This window comes from Anser brachyrhynchus, assembly GCF_964034855.1.
Source record: "Anser brachyrhynchus genome assembly, chromosome: 7".
NCBI classification, from domain to species: domain Eukaryota; kingdom Metazoa; phylum Chordata; class Aves; order Anseriformes; family Anatidae; genus Anser; species Anser brachyrhynchus.
Genome location: NC_137701.1, coordinates 19,085,784 through 19,101,886, shown reverse-complemented (window position 1 = coordinate 19,101,886; position 16,103 = coordinate 19,085,784). Strand labels below are relative to the sequence as shown.

At 40.3% G+C, this 16,103-nt stretch overlaps 1 long non-coding RNA gene across 1 annotated transcript in view; it reads right to left on the bottom strand.

Annotated features, from left to right (window-relative positions):
- Positions 1 to 16,103, bottom strand: part of LOC308197847 — a 41,863-nt gene that overhangs the window by 18,560 nt on the left and 7,200 nt on the right. Inside the window, exons 2-7 of the long non-coding RNA XR_013953375.1 lie at positions 11,602 to 11,745; positions 9,999 to 10,208; positions 4,171 to 4,368; positions 3,852 to 4,050; positions 3,131 to 3,238; positions 1,773 to 1,973 (exon numbers count right to left, since the gene is read on the bottom strand). This is a non-coding gene — a long non-coding RNA (uncharacterized lncRNA). The remainder of the gene's footprint in view (positions 1 to 1,772; positions 1,974 to 3,130; positions 3,239 to 3,851; positions 4,051 to 4,170; positions 4,369 to 9,998; positions 10,209 to 11,601; positions 11,746 to 16,103) is intronic.

Genomic DNA, 16,103 nt, shown 5'->3' with positions numbered 1-16,103 from the left:
ATAGGCAAAGCTGCTGTAAAATGATATGGGAAGTGACATTTTACATAGCCGGCTACAATTAACACATTGATGGCATTTTGCTGGGCTCCTTGCAGTGATAATGCTGTTGTCAAATGTGTTTAGTGCACCAAATCTCCTGGAGCCTTCAGCTAGGCAGCAAGCTTTTGACAGATTGAAGGTTCGGAGATAGGCTATCATGACAGATGGAAACTGGCACCGATGTTCAGCTTTCGCCGATCACAGGGGACCTGCCCCCCTTATTCTTCAGGGCTCAGCTCTGCAACCTTCCCCCTTCTGATGAAAGCAGGGGATGGCATTGTTAAATAGTGCATCTGTGTGAGTTAGACTACTCTGATGAAAGCATAAGGCAGACGCTCTGTGAAGCAAAAGACAGCCTCTGCTCTAACTGCATTTTAGATAGACTTGGGGAAGGCTCCAGGGAGCTGGGATAAAACTTTGGTAAATTTCAGACAAAAAGAAAAAGCCCACACTAGCCATTAGACGTTACTTCTTAGAGATCTGCATTCCTAGGCTGGGGGGAATGCACACATACGAGCTACCACCAGCTATTGTGTGAGACTCTCCATAGGACCCTCTGTTATTATTTTGATCATTTACTCAAAGTGGGTCCTAAAAAACACACATTAGAGATCACCATCCAAACAGGAGGTACGTACAGAGAGGGAAGCAATGTGAGAGCCAGTCTGTTTGCTGTGTACCTCCAGCTTGCTCAGAGGCTAATTCAATTATTAGGAGAGGCTGTTCTTGCAACTGGTCTGGATTCTTGGATGCAATGTTAAAACCAGGGTGGGAGCTTGTGTTATTGAGCTTTACACAGCTGGGCATAAACAGGCAGATAATACAGTTAATTAACCTTTCACCCCCCAACACCTTTTGAAGAAAGGCGTTTGTTATTTTTTTTTAATCAGCCTCACGATATTTCAAAGGCTCTTGTCCCAACTATATTTGCTTCTTTCTATCCCTGACAAATTCCTGTTTGATTTCTTTAAACTGGGCTGTAGAGCTTTCTTTTTGCTGTCTTAATCTTCAATTCCACTCTCGCTGATATAGTATTTGGAGCAGCATACTGCAGCCCATTTGAGGTATGATAATCAGCTGATTAGCTAGTGAAGTCGTTTTCCCTGAGGCTCTTTTGTGTGCAAAATCCTCACACTCAATTGACATGTGGACATCATAAAGCTGATGAAATGCAATTGTAATGAACAAGAGGGAGAGGCATCTGCAGCAGTCTAAATGAAAGACCCTTCCCTCTCGACATGCTAATTCAGAAAATCTGCTCTTAACTTGTACTCCCTCCGGATCCCAGTGGATGTGAATCTCCATGAATGCATATTCAAAACAGTGCATTAGCCTCAGTAGCAAGTGAAATTTGAGCCTGGATGGACCAATTCTAATTTCAAGACAGATTATGCTGCATCAAACGTAGTAATGATTTGACAGTTCATTTGTGACGAGAGTCCTGCAGTCAAGGTTTAACGTGTGGACAGGTGCAGGTGTGCTGCAAGCACCAACAAAATCCAAAGGCTACCAGTTACAAAGTCCCACATGTGAGGAAAGGTGAAACATGGATAAGAAATTGATACCATCTTCTTTAAAGCTTCTCCAGGCTCACCTTCCTTACCACGCTATCCCACTCTGGTGAAGAGGCACCAAGGAGGGCAGCCCAGTGTACCTCAGGTAGCACAAATTAGCACCAGGATGGAACAAATTAGGGAACGAGGCAAGAGGATAGTTTGGTTTCCTAACCATACCTTAGATAAATAACTGGGTTTGTCTTCTGGAAGTTGAGGAAAGCTCTGGCCGTGTCCTTGCCAGGGTGTGCGAGTGCAGCCGCTAGGATGAAGCAATGTGAGCAGGGTGGTGTGGGGCACTGCCTGCCTGGTGGAGCCCACAGGCACTCCACGGGCTTTCAGTTCTTCTCCTCCAGCTTCCAGGGTCAGTTCTGGGCTCCTCTGCTTCAAAATAATCTGAATCACTCATTGCTTTTCCCAGCCTGTTACCCTATATTTCCTGAATTATTGTCATTCACGTTTCTTTTTTAAGGCAAGGAGAGAAATTTAAACACACATATTCCTTGCTGAGCGTATATATTTAAGTAAAACTTATCTCTAGAACCTGGAAGTTCTAGAAATAATATCATGGAGGGGCAGGAGCCCCAGGTTTTCCTTCAGAAATATCTGGTCTAAAACCAATGCACATCAGGCATGACAGGCTATTGTTGCCCATACTACAAGAAAAGTGAGCTGCAACAGAGGTGAGAAGCACCCTGTCCCTTTGCTGGTTTTGCCTTTGCTGGTTTTATCATGACCAGGTGGCTGGTATCAAAACTCCAGCACATGTATTTTTAAGCACTGGGCTCCCCTTGAGCCAAGTGATGGGCTGTCTTTCTTTGCATTATGAGGTGGCAAAGCCACCACCAGCAGTGGATCCGGGAGAAGCCCAAGTCCAGATATGGGGAGTTCCTAGAGATAAACCTGCTATAGGATATGACCTGCCCCCAAGTAAAGGGCATGAGCCATTCTCCTCTCTTGGGAGAAGGGTTGTGTCAGATTTTTTTCTATTTTTCTTTAAAACCACCACACACACGCACACACAAAAAATAATGCACTGGCACTATTCTGTGATGGGGTAGCTGCCCTGAATGGAAGAGAAACATTACCAGGAAAGGCTGTTACAGACCTTTTCTGCTTTTCTGCTATCTGCAGGATAGTTGTATAAGATATAAATTAAATAAAAAATTATTTTGTGTAGCCCTAGCTTCTTATTTAGCCTGAGTTTGTCATCACTTAGGTGGGATTTTTATAAAGTCTTTAAAGTACTGAAGCATCAAGGACTAGTAGTTAGTTATTGCAGAAACACTATCTCAGGCCATAAAAATCATAGACATTGGTCGGACACACGCTCAGATCATAAGTGTATATATATATATACACACCAGCATTTTTAAATATTTTCCCTCCCTCACCAAACCAGTATGTACTTTTTAAGAACAGTTATGGCTTGGATATCATCCAATCCCTCTCCACAATGTATTTTTAGGGCTGGGAGAGATAAAGGAAGTCAGAAGTCTGCAGAATAACATTAAATTTCCCACTTAGTTCTTACTTACATAGTCCCACATTTGTCAGCTGTAGTGATTTAAGACCAAGTAATTGTTTTTCTCCTGGTTTCTGCCATGTGTGCTTACTGAGGCTCAGAAAGAAGACTTTCCAATGGTCTGGAAGAGTAAGTATGGAATCATTGCTTACAAAAAACAGTATCATTCTAAACATTAAACGTTGTTAAGATAATATCATTCATACTATATGTCATGAGTTTGGTTCATAGTACCCTCTTCAAAGCTGCTCAAGGGTACCATAAACCAGAGTCACGTCTAATAAATTACTACAAGAAAATGTGGTCTTTGCTGCCTGTGGCTTCAAAAAGCACCATAATGACTATGATGTTTAACTTTTATCTTTTCTTTCTTCTTCTTTTTTTTCCACTGAGTGCTTCAAACCAGTTTGGCAATCCTTAAAAGGTTAATGAGTACTATCTGCTACAGAATGCCAAACTGATTTAATTCAGAAAATGAGAAAACATCCCTAAAATGTAATCAGCTGTCACTTAAAAAATGACATACAACAAGATAGGGATGCTTTACATTTTGTTTCCCCTTTTGAGAGGTCTGGAGAAAATGTCAGGTGACCCTACCAAGATGCATCTCTCTCCAAAATTATTTTTTACCTGGAAGAGCAAACACCACTCACTCAACTTCCCAGTTTATGTCCCTCCAGATAGCTACAGCCTTAGTCCCTGTTTGCTCAGGACACCCTAGCCTCCTCTCTTACCTTGCACATTTCTCGTTGAGTGGTATCTTTGGTGTGCCCCAGAACTTCTCCAGCATCTCAGGGTGATCTGAATGCCACATGGTGTTCTGAGCATGCCTGCAGAACCTCTGCGGCACAAGGAGCTGGGACAGAGCAGAAGGACCTGGCAGCTTGGGGACTGGCACCTGGGGACGGACACATGGGGTTGGAGCGAGCCTCTCTTTCCCGCCCACAAAAAGGAGGAAAAAAAAATGAGACTGGGGAACAGGGTCAGAGTGGTAAGGAGCAGAGGGCATCTCCTTGCTCCGCACAATCCACACACCAAGGAGCAACCACCCACCTTTTCAACATGATGGACCCAATGAAAAGGTCATTCTCCATCACAGGTCTCCCCTCTCTGAGGGGTACGTATGCACTTCTGGAAAATTATCCATGCCCACATGCACTGCAGAACTTCAGGAGGCCTTGTTCTCCTCTTTCCTTGGCAGCACCTACCTCAGGTTGGTTTGGCAGGGCCACGTTTAGAGTTCTGGCCAGGCTTGGGAAGAGTCATAGAAATTACATCAGCTTTTTTTTGAGTTGATAGGCTAAGGAATTTTACGTTAATAGAATTAACAGCCTCCCAGAACATTTTTGAAGCAAACAAACAAACATCTGTAGGTGCAGGTTACTTGCAGACCCTGTTGAGGTCTACGTGCTTACAGACCAGCTTGTAATTGCTTCATCCAGGCCTCTGCAATTGTAAGCCCTGCAAGACCCCACTCTGCACTGTGCAGCAGTTGAATAGATTTCATCCATATTATCACCATAATTTTTTAAAGTTTTTCTTCCTGGTTGAATTTAGTGAGCGTCACTGCTGCTGTCAGCAGAAGGAGCCCTTCTTGCATGATCTCTGAGTGCACAGAAGCAGTAGGATGTATTTCTTCTTGCTGGGTAGCATAAACAACCTTCCATATATTCTGCATGTATCAAGAATGCTGTAAACTTTAAATTGGGCAATCTGTAATTAACTATGTTTTTAAGAGTTTGTAGGCAATTTCAGAGCAGGGCTCTACCATATTAACAGTTTCACAAGGAGGAAGCAGAATTTAAACAGAGGAAACAAACACAAACATGTTCTTTATTCGATGGCAATGAAAATCATTTGAAAAAAGTAGGATTGCAGTAAACTTGATTTTTTTTTTTTTTTAATGAAAGCTTCCTGTGGACATCTAAATAACTAATCAATTAATTAAATTAACCAAAACCCAAATAAACTATTCATACATGTATTTCTTAGGAAATTATCACTAAAACCCACAATTACTCTACTGTTATCATATTTGTAATTTGTGTAAGTCTATTTTTGTAGTTTACCCAGAGCAATGGTGTTTTCTGTAGTAGTCTTTTATGTAAAAATATAGAGAAAGCAGCAATGTTATGTAGACCTTGGTCAGACTCCTGGAATTTGAATGTAGGCACAGGAGAGAAATTATTTGCCACCAGCTGAGAGGCTTTCCTACCTGCCAGCACAATGCAGGAAAAAAGAAAAAAACAAACAAACAAAAAAACCCCTACCACTATAAACAAGTATTTTTTGTTCTGGGTCATCTGCAGGGAAGTTCTGTTGTTGGTAATACTTCCAATGGCTTCAGCAGATGGAGAAACAACCACTGTTAGATTTTTGTATTGCACTGTGAGAACGTGAAATTTGACAGAATACCAGCAAGTCTCATCGTTAACAATGTGTTCTCTATACCCTTTAAATAATATAAAGGCCAAAAGGAATTACAAAAACATATTTCCCAACCCATTTATGTCTAGGCATCTTGTGTTTGTTTTTTTTTGTTGTTTTTTTTTTTTCTCTCCTGATTTCTCAAACAAATCTCAGACAGGAGGGAACCCAGAAAACTACATGTGCTTTAGCTCACATTAACTCTTCCTCAAGAAATACCCTACAGTGAAACCCTCCTGAGGCTCTGTGCCCTACCTGGGTGCTGGGGCAGGCTGAGATGCCTGCAGAAAGTTTAGAAGAGACCCAGCAGTTTCGCTCTGCCTGAGAAGCCCAAAAGATAACCAGTGGGGCTGCTGTAATACAAAAGAACAGTTAGTCGTAGCTGTAATATTGAATAGCTTACCCTGCAGTAGTATGCTGGCTGGGAATAATTGTTTTCTAATTAACTGGCTAATACTTTGTCCAGGATTGACAACATCTCTGTGTCCCAACACAGGGGGTGTGGGCACAATGGTGAAACACAGCAGCGCCCATCGATGCCACAGCAGTCCTGGGTCAGGGGATCGACAGGAGGGCTCCTGTCTGTCTTGTTTTCCATCACCTCCTTAATGTCTTTTTTGATACAGAACTTAAAATTCGTCATTAGCTTGTACGTATTCCTAAATCTTCTCTTTTCTGCAGCCTAAAGTGCCATGCCAACACTGGGAAACAAAACTTATTACTTCTCCAATTGGGCAGAAATGCTTTAAAATTGTTGCACAGCTTAATACAAATCTGTTGATTGTTTGGGGACAGTACTTCAGATCATGCAGGAAACTGCACCTTATCTACAGCAAAGACAGCAAGCCAAAGGGGATCCCAAGCAGTCTTGAGTGCACATCACTAGCTGACATGTACAGTGAGGGATACTGCCTCAGATCAGTGGCTGAGTGCTGGGCTTCACCCTCACATATGAAAATTATATGATATAAATGCAATAATTTCCCGTTTCTTCATTCAAGTAATTTCTTCTTCCTTTTACCTGGCTTGGGCAAAACTTCTTGATTTTGCCAAGATTTTAAAAGTCATTCAAAGTGTTTAGCTCCCTGTACCACTGAAGTCACCCAATAGCCTAAGAAACAGATATGCTTTCCTTCCTCCCTGATGACTTAAGGAATCAAGGTCAAGAGCATTGCCCAGTGCTACACAGCTAACTTCTGCAGTCTGAGGAAGGAAGGAGTAGCCTTAGAGGGTCATTTCTAACACTACAACACTATATGGGCTCTCCATCATAGGAATGTATAGAATCATAGAATGGCCTGGGATTTGAAGGGATTTTAAAGATCATCTAACACCAATGCCCCTGCCATAGGCAGGGATGCCACCCACCAGATCAGGTTGGCCAAGGCCCCATCCAGCCTGGCCTTGACTGGGCCTTGATTATTTCTTCTTCACCTCCCTAAACTTTACACCATCTCAATCACGTTTCCTGTAATTTTGCTGAAAATCGTTTTGCCTTCTTTTCACAGGTAGTTGCCTGTTTTTGTTTTACCTTCAATCAAAGGTGGAGAGGGGAACTGGGTCAGTATCCAGATGAGGGAGTCATCCAGACATGGATCTGGACTGCAGGTGCTGTGGTGCAACCTGTGTATGATGGCAGCGAACCCTTTGAACTCCAATAATTAGATGAATATACTTAACCAGGCTAAAAAGTGATTATGTTTTTTGTTTTCCAATGCAAATCACGAAATCAAGGAGGAAGCCCCATACCCCCCAAACAAACATGTAACATTCTTATAAGCCCCCAGCTTATTTCTGGCCTTCAAAAGTAATTTAAGAATGAACAATCCTGTCCAAACTCTCAGTAAATTAATCACAGGCCCAGAAGTTGCTGACTGTCTAGTTATCTGAACATCTCTGCAATTTAACAGACCAAAGACTGCTCTCTGCTGTCTTGGCTGCTCACCTTATGTGAACCTCGAAATCACACCCCTCTGAACTGCACCTCTAATAAAGAAGCTGTGCTCTCTGCTGATGCTCCTGCTGCTTGTGAACAGCTCCACAAAGACAACCAACAATAATGGCAAATGGGTTTTTTTTGTTTGTTTGGTTGGTTGGTTTTTTGTCAAAATGAATCACTGACTTGATGTATTTTTATTCCCTGGCCCAAAATATCATTCTGCAATCCAGAATCATTATGCACTCTGCAGTGGTTGTTTTCATGAACAGTAATATTGTCTGAAAGGACTTTGACTAATATGATTTCCTTATTCCCCAGGACTGCCCAGCATAAATTCCCTGGTGCTGATATGGCCAAGCCCTTTCCTAGGTGAGGCACTCTACCATAGTCAATGGCTTTAGGGAATTACCGTAGAAAAATCATTGAAACCATTGACCTAGTGCACAGTAACAGGAAGAGAGGCAAACAAGATATGAAGTGGTATTAGCAAGGGGACAGAGCAGTAAACAAGCGGCGATACACTCTTGTGTGAGAAGATCCTTAATAGCTATAACCTGTTTGGACCCTACCTAGACCTCTTTGCAGGGCTGGGCACTGCAATGCAGAAAGCACAGCACTGCCTTGCAAAGGATGTACCATAGGGCAACAAAGATAATATCAGGTCTCCAAAATCTAAGTTGTAAGAAAAGGTTAAGGGAGTTGAATTATTCTCCCTGGAAAATAACAGCCAAAGATATGACCTAAAAGAAGTTTTCAAAATTATGGAAAGACTCTGATAAAATTCTTAGTGATACTTTGGTCACAGTGGTGAGACATTCAGAAAAAGAGAAATACAAATGTTATACAACTGGGATCAAAGAAGAATTCAGAGAACTGAGCTATTTCATGCATAGATAGTAAAAAATAAATGTACTCTTCGCTTCCAGGTCAACAACAAAAAACTTCATTACTCTGGAGGAAATAGAGCTATTCTAGAGTAATTCCCAAGACAAACAAAAACATATTGCACGGGAGTTAAAACAATGTTTTGCTCAGCTATTAATTTCTGAGCAAAGAGCAACAATGCAAGAGAAGCACACAGAAAAAAAGGTGAATGTACAATGGAAAGGCTGGATGACACTTCTTCTTTCTGCCTGGGAGAACACATCTTGAAGGAAGTTCCTAGACCTGAGATTTTCTGGGAAGGCCCAGGGCTGAACCCGTCCCAGATGAGGAGAAGGAGGCCATTAACCAGGATTTTACTGCTCTGCATCCCCTATCTGTGCATTCATAGATGAGGAGGAGGAATTGCTAGAAGTTGCCACTTGGGCAAGAAACCAATGCCATGGGTGCAGGAATGTGTGGCCTGCAAATCCAGCGACTGACCTAGCTTCAGTGGGAAGGTGCCTGCCATTGAAATAAAGCACCTGCATTTCTCCTGCCCAGGAGCTGATGTGGGGAGAGAAGGAGGAGCCTTTGTGATCCCTAAGCAGGGAGAAGTACCAGGAACCATCAATCCTGTCCAAAATGGGAGAGAAGAGAATGCATTCAGCAGGCTCTGCAGGGAGGGAAACACTTCCCTGAGCTCTGGCAGAAATGCTGGACAAGCAGCTAAATTCCTTCCCAGAAACTGCTCTGGTGACAACGCAATGCCTCCTGACTCCCTCCAGCCCACCTCTCACAATAAATGTCAGCCTGCTGCCGTATTGGGCATAATTAGCCTATGATAATAAATTACCCACATTTTCAGGAAAATATTAGAGACCATCATTATTTGGAATAGAACTACATTCAGCTGCACAACCCTACCTAATATGATGGATGGAGCAGTCATAGCACTGAATACATTTATCTAGAATGAAGTGATTATTTTGAAGATGAACACAGTCAGAAATAAGTGCATATGAATCATATACTACTACACACTGGAGAGTATCAGAGTAGCAGGGGTTGTAGGTCAGCTGACCAGCCCATAGCTTTTAGTTGATAGATTATTTCACACATATACCCTAGGATTTTAAAACTCAGTCTCAAAATCCCTCTGAATTTAAAAATGATTCCATATTTTCTCTTGGAAAAAAAAATACAGTTTTTTTCCCCTCTACCTTAAAGAATAACTTTACTGTTATTCAGCTCCACTGTCCACCCACAGATGATGCACAAAATATCATAGGCAAGCACTTTAAAAAATAATTTTGATAACAGCTAATTATTCTATGAAAAAGAATGTAAGCAAAGATGGACTTGATGTAAGGACTCACTAACGTCCAACTGAAGGAAGAGAGAACAGGAGGCACTACAGCAAAAGAATTCCATCTGCTCTACAACAAAACTATGCATTCCTTTTTTCACATCTTAGTTCCCTGTATTTCTTTGGCCTTTCCCAATCATTTCAGTAGAGCGATGAAAACCATTCATAATCATGGGCAAGGTTCACAACTCTGTTCTGTAACAGAATGCCACCACTGGCAGCATCTTGCCCTCTTTTCCACATTCCATTAGACATCATGTCACATTAGACATCAAGAGTGCATACCTGTGTATGAAGATAAGCTTCCTGCATGGCTGCTGGCATCTCCAGAGTGCTCTGAACAAAGTTAGTTGCTTCAGACAGGGTGGGTGAATATGCTGCTTTGCGTAGCTTCACCTTTCTAAAATGCAGTAGCATAATTATATTTTCTGCAGATTCCTCTGAAGCCTGAACTTGCTTTTGGATGCATGTGGAACAGTGTAGAGGCTCTTCACTCTATCTTGCAATTCAAAAGGGAAAAAAAAGTGCAGTTAATTTTCAGTCATATTCCATGTTCCCATCATCATCACCCCTGGAAGACACAGCATATTCCTCCCTTGAATCTGACCAAATCACAAAAAAAGTTTTGCCCCCAGAAACAATGTCTAGGTTTCTGCTGATAGGGGGAGTGTAGTCAGCTTGTGCAAAAAAAAAATATTTACTAACAGTAGTAACATTAATGTGACATCTCCAGCTGCGAAAAAAGTACACCTCTTCTTCTGTCAGAGTAGGAAAACCCTACTTATCCTTTTTGGATAAGAAAAACATAAGTAATTTTTAAAAGGTGAAGTTATTAGTTATTAGACATATTTAACATAAGTTGCCACTAGATATATGGCTGCTTTTTTAAAGATTTATTGTACTTGTTAAGAGTATTTATTACTTCAAGAATCCTTCTTAAAAGTCAGATGTCTTGTTCACTATAAATCAGAATTTTAAGCTAGTTTTTGGCTGTGATACTACCCATAACCAAAAGTCAACCTCATCTGTGTAAGCATTATAATCACATAAGACTGAATGCATGATGATATTTCTTTGGTTCAGTTAAATAAGTATTTGAAAGAAATGGTATCTACATGAAGGCCAACATTTAAATTTTTTGAGATTTGCCTAAAACATTAATATATTCTGAATTAAGGAGCTATTTAAAGGTAGAAATCAATGCTACCCCTATGAGAGTGTCCATCATAGCAATTGAACATTTAAAAAATATATGTATGTATATATAAAAAATATATGTGTATTAAACATATGAAATGTAAAATAAAAATTCAGAGAAGTTCAAATCTTCTCAGATAAAAATTTTTGTTTTCATGTGTTCAATTTATTTAGGAAGTACTGGAGCAGGTGAAGCTCTTTAGTAATGCCTGCTGAAAGAAAGCGGTATGCTAATAAATCGTAAAGCAGTCTGGCATTAGGATGTGTTACCCATGTGGTGAATAAAAGATGGAGTGAGGAAGGAGGAGCCTTTTATAGCTCAGTCTATCCTTCAAGAGCTGTGATGCCTGATAGAAACAATTACTTTGCATCTAATTTATCAGACTTCCAAGGATAGTCTGGTTGCTTTGTCTTTGGACAACAAATTTGCATGAAGAGCTGAGTAAGCCTTTCACGCCCCCCCGCACTGGGTTGTCTATGTGAAGGAGCTGCTTCATGGTGAGGGCTCAGCTCAGAAGGGGCACTGCAACAGCACCATCTCTGCCGTTAACAGGGAGGAAAATCCCCTCTCTTCTGCTTCTCTCTTTTAGCAGCTGGCAACCGAGAACTTGTCAGGCAAGGTGAATGCCAACATGAACTGGCGATATTAGGAAAAGAAGGTGACTGTTTTGTTAGCGCGCTAGGTTCTCACCTGCAAGTGGTGGCAAAAGCAGGGATTCCTGGTGGAGTCCTATCTTTACCCACCTTGAGAAGATGTTTCACGCTTACAGCTTGTCTTTTTGCCCAGGGAGACTGAGAAAGGGAGCATCACACCTTTCCATAGTCAGACTTGCTTCTTGATGATTCCTGGTCAGTTGAGGAGAAAATAAATTCAGGAGTGAGGAGATAAAAAAGGCAGAACAGGATAGAGAACAAGAACAAGATAGGAAAGAGAAAATAGGGATTTTTTTTCATCTGTTCTTTTAGAGTTGATCATTTTATTTATTTATTTTCTATGAAATTGATATTTTCAGGTATCTGCTTTTGTCCCAGCCTGGGTGAAAATTGATACTGAAACTTATTAGTCTGGAAAATGTGAAGCACAGCAATGCCAGAAATCACTGCTGAAGTACTCTTGCATGAGATATCATGAAGCTTTGGGGATCCATAACTAAGGTACTTCTCACCCCGCACTCACAGGATGGGAGGCTGTTTGGGAGCATGAATTCCTCTTTTTTCTCTCAAAAGACTGACTTTCTTCCACTCATTTATGGGCTGCTTTCTATCACTGCAAGAGCATGCAAAGCTACACCACTTGGCAGTACGTAGATTGAGCACCTGAAGCAGGGAACATTCCTTCCTCATTTGAATTATTTTAACTACCAGAAGTTTAAATGCTGCTTTATTGGGCCAGGTAAAGTGGAGGCAGCAGGTCTTCATGCTTCTTCTGCCATTAGTGGAAGTGCATACAACCAGAAGGCACTATATGTTCCCTATCTGCAACCTACCTGGTGCACATACACACATTTACACTCACACGTATGCATGTTATGATACTGAAATAGTCTCCTGACTAGGGCTTGATGATTAGAAGAAAGGTTGCTGGATTAGTTACACCAGTTATTGCTCCCTCTGTCATGGCAGAATTAAGTCAATGTTGTTTTAAAAGTGCTCAAAATCTTCCTTCATAAACTTCACAAAATGAACTGAAATATGCAATAGAGATGTAATGATCAGCTGCTCTGCTTTTCTGATAGGAGTTTGACTCAAATCCCAAACCTCTGAAGGTATAGACAAATGGGAGACTTACTCAAATTAATTTGCTAAAAGAACAGGTAATCATGAAAATTATCCCAACATCTGATGACAGGGAAGCCCATGGTCATGCACACCCAGTCACCCACACATCCTGTCACTGAAAACAAAGGATGCATATCAGAAGTGAATTGCTAGGAAACCATTGCAAAAGAGCTATTCATACATACACAGGTAAATTAATTAGTAAATAAGCAGCAGCTTATGTGATGCTGCTGCATCCTCAGCAAGCTTGTAACAAAGCCACCAGAGGCAGCAGGTCAAAGACATCATTTTTTTTCATTGTCATTCTGCAGGTACATTGCAATTATTCAATGTAATGCACTAAATATGGGGTCACGCTTCTTCAGCAAAAGGCAATGTCAAAATTCCAATTGAATTCAATGGGAACAGAAATGGCCCTTAAGCAGGCTGCCAGATTTTCCTCCATGTCCTCTAAGACTCACAATTTAACACATTTACTTAAAATGTTTTTTACAATCTTTCTCCAAAGCTATTAGTACATCATGAGATTTGTCCTCCAGTATACTTGTCTAATCTTTGGCTATTGGCTAGTTAATTACTAACTAAAATTTTAAAGTGACTGCTTTGTGGGGGCTTTCCGTATCTATTAAAGATTAAAAAATACATTTTAATGTTTTATACCCAATCTCTTTTTGTACAGTGAAGGGAAGTTTTTTTATCTGAATTGGAGAACATGATATGCTTTCAAATATATGTTACTTGCTGTATTTTACTTTAGATTGGTTTGAGTTACGGGCAAGTTAGGAAAACTGAACAGCAAAGGATGTCCTTGCTCCAGCAAGCCGCAGAGCAAATCTCCACCTGAACTGTACGGGAGAGATGGAAAGCTGTCGCCATAAGGCAGGAGAGGGAAAAGTGTCTTCTGGGGCCTTCTAATGACTCTGAACAATTCTCAGCTGGCACTAAGAGATCAGTGTACACATTCAATCCTGAAAGTCACAGGGAAAACATCGTGTCACATCTGAGTGCATATCCACATTAATCCTTCCTTTACAATCCATTTGTCAGATACCTACCTTGTAAGTGAGGTTGCAGACACCCAGGTTTGAGACGTATTTCTCTTGATTTTGCCTGAGGGCCTTTAGAACTAGAATAGTTCAGGTCAAGAGACCTACAAAAATCATTGTGTCCAACTGTCTGACCACTTCAGGGCTAACCAAAAGTTAAAGGATATTACACTCAACAACTATTAACTGCTATAATTGCCACAATACATGACAACAACTATTTTACAAGTCTTTTCAAAATTATTTAGTAGTGTCATACAAATATTACATATATCAATACAGAAAGTTTTCCCATGAAATGCTTAAAAATAATAATAAAAACTTTCCATCCCCAAATGTTATATATTTTTTTTAAACAAGATCCTTATAACAAGGTATAGCTTCTCCAAGAAAGTTGCATTTACTTTAAAATAACAATGCCATTGACAGAAAACATAACTAGGTCCTTATTTTCAGAAAGTACCCTCTGAATGTCTTGACTTCTGCAAAGAATTAAACCGGACTGCCAATTCATAGTCAACTGTCTATGCAAAGCAAGAGAAAACCATAGGTATAAAGCAGTCCATCTCAAGGAGAATGGGAAAGCTGCTACAGCATCAATCTGCTGTGCAGTAACCCCTGCTCCTCAGATTCATGTTGGTCACATTTAAGGCAAAGTATTCAGGAAATAAATGAATATAGTTAAAGAAGCATTCATTAGTGACCTCAATCACAGCTATTAGATGTTTGATCCAGCTCCCAACAGCAGAGTTCCCTTTGACTCAAGATCAAATATTAAAAAGGAAAGCTACTTTGTTTTATTTAAAAATGTTATGTTTATTTGGTTGATAGGACTTATCAAGTTATAACTGAAATCTTTTAAAGCCACAAGAGTCCATGTGACACTTATCTTCAGCTCCTTATAGACTTCAGAATTTATTTTTTTTTAATAGAAGCAGAGAATAAACTAATTCACCCTCTGCTGAAACTACCAAGATTATAATTGCTTCTACTCAAATCAGTAAAGTTATCCTAGATTCACTGAAAGTTTATTTCAGACTGAAATGCAGTTTGAGGTTTCAGGGATGGTCAAATGAAACTTTTGGGTAGACCACTGCATTTTTCAGACTTCTGTTAAAGCTTGCAGGCATGCTTCATTTTCAGGTCTAGGATCAGAAAGAATGGAAAAGGGATAAGATATAAAGCACTTTCTCCCACAGAGTGAGTTTAAAATTACATCAGTGGAGAATTTAATATCAGAAAAATGTACTGAAGTCACCGACACAAATGTGCCAATACACACCTAACAACTTCTACAACACTTTCAGTCCCTTACATATACTTCTCCAACCCATTTTGATTTTCATTCTTCACAACACCCCATAACTGTGAATTCCAGCCAAGGGGTCCCTAGACGTATGTCCAGTTTCCTAGTATTTTTATACTCAGGCATCTTCAGATGATCACTGGATCAGATGCAGCTAAAAATATTACTGTAAAAATACAATGTTGCAGCGATTATTATGGCAGTATAAGCAGCGTGGCATATGTTCTCTGAGGTACAAGATTGGGTAGTTAACATATACTATTTTATTAACTTTATATCTTCCATATAAAAATGCATGCATGGGGTTTTAAAAGAGGGGTTTTTAAATAGACAATGTATTCCACAATTTTAATCCGTTCTTGTGTATTTTGTGCTAATCTGAGTTTGCTGTATGCTCACAGTATCAGCATATTTTTGATTGCTTATGTAACAGTGTTTCTTTTACAGGACAGGTCTAATCCCTAATCTGATTCTATATTTAATCACAGGAACTTCATGTTTTCAAATTTCTGTGACCATTCATACAAAAGACACTCATTCCATATTCTTTCCACAAAGGAGGTGCACAAGAGAGAATCATGATGAAGGGGAACTAATGGTTAAACATAGCTAGAGCCACCAGACGTTATTACATATTCACCCACTACATAAAATACATATACTAACATCATCGACCTTAGAGACAAAGTGGAACATGCATTTACAACTGTTTCTTCAGATGGAAAAATTCAAGCAAATTTTCTCTAACATTTTAAAACACTTTGTAAATCACATTAGTACATCGTCAAACATTGTTGGTCCTAACGCTGCATTTGTTCCCACTTGCTATGAAGAATCATATGAAAGAAGCAATAAGTGCTTCAAAAATGCATACATCTCTGCCTAAAGAATGTGTATTACTGGCACATTTGTCGTGGGCTCAGAGAGAAGGATGCAGCCCATACCTCTACCGTCTGCAAGTGCACTGAATTCCAGACAAAATTTCCTTGAAACCCACTGAGACAGTGCAGCTGTGGAGCATCCTCTCTTGCCATCGCTCCAGCCTTGGCTTACACCCTACAT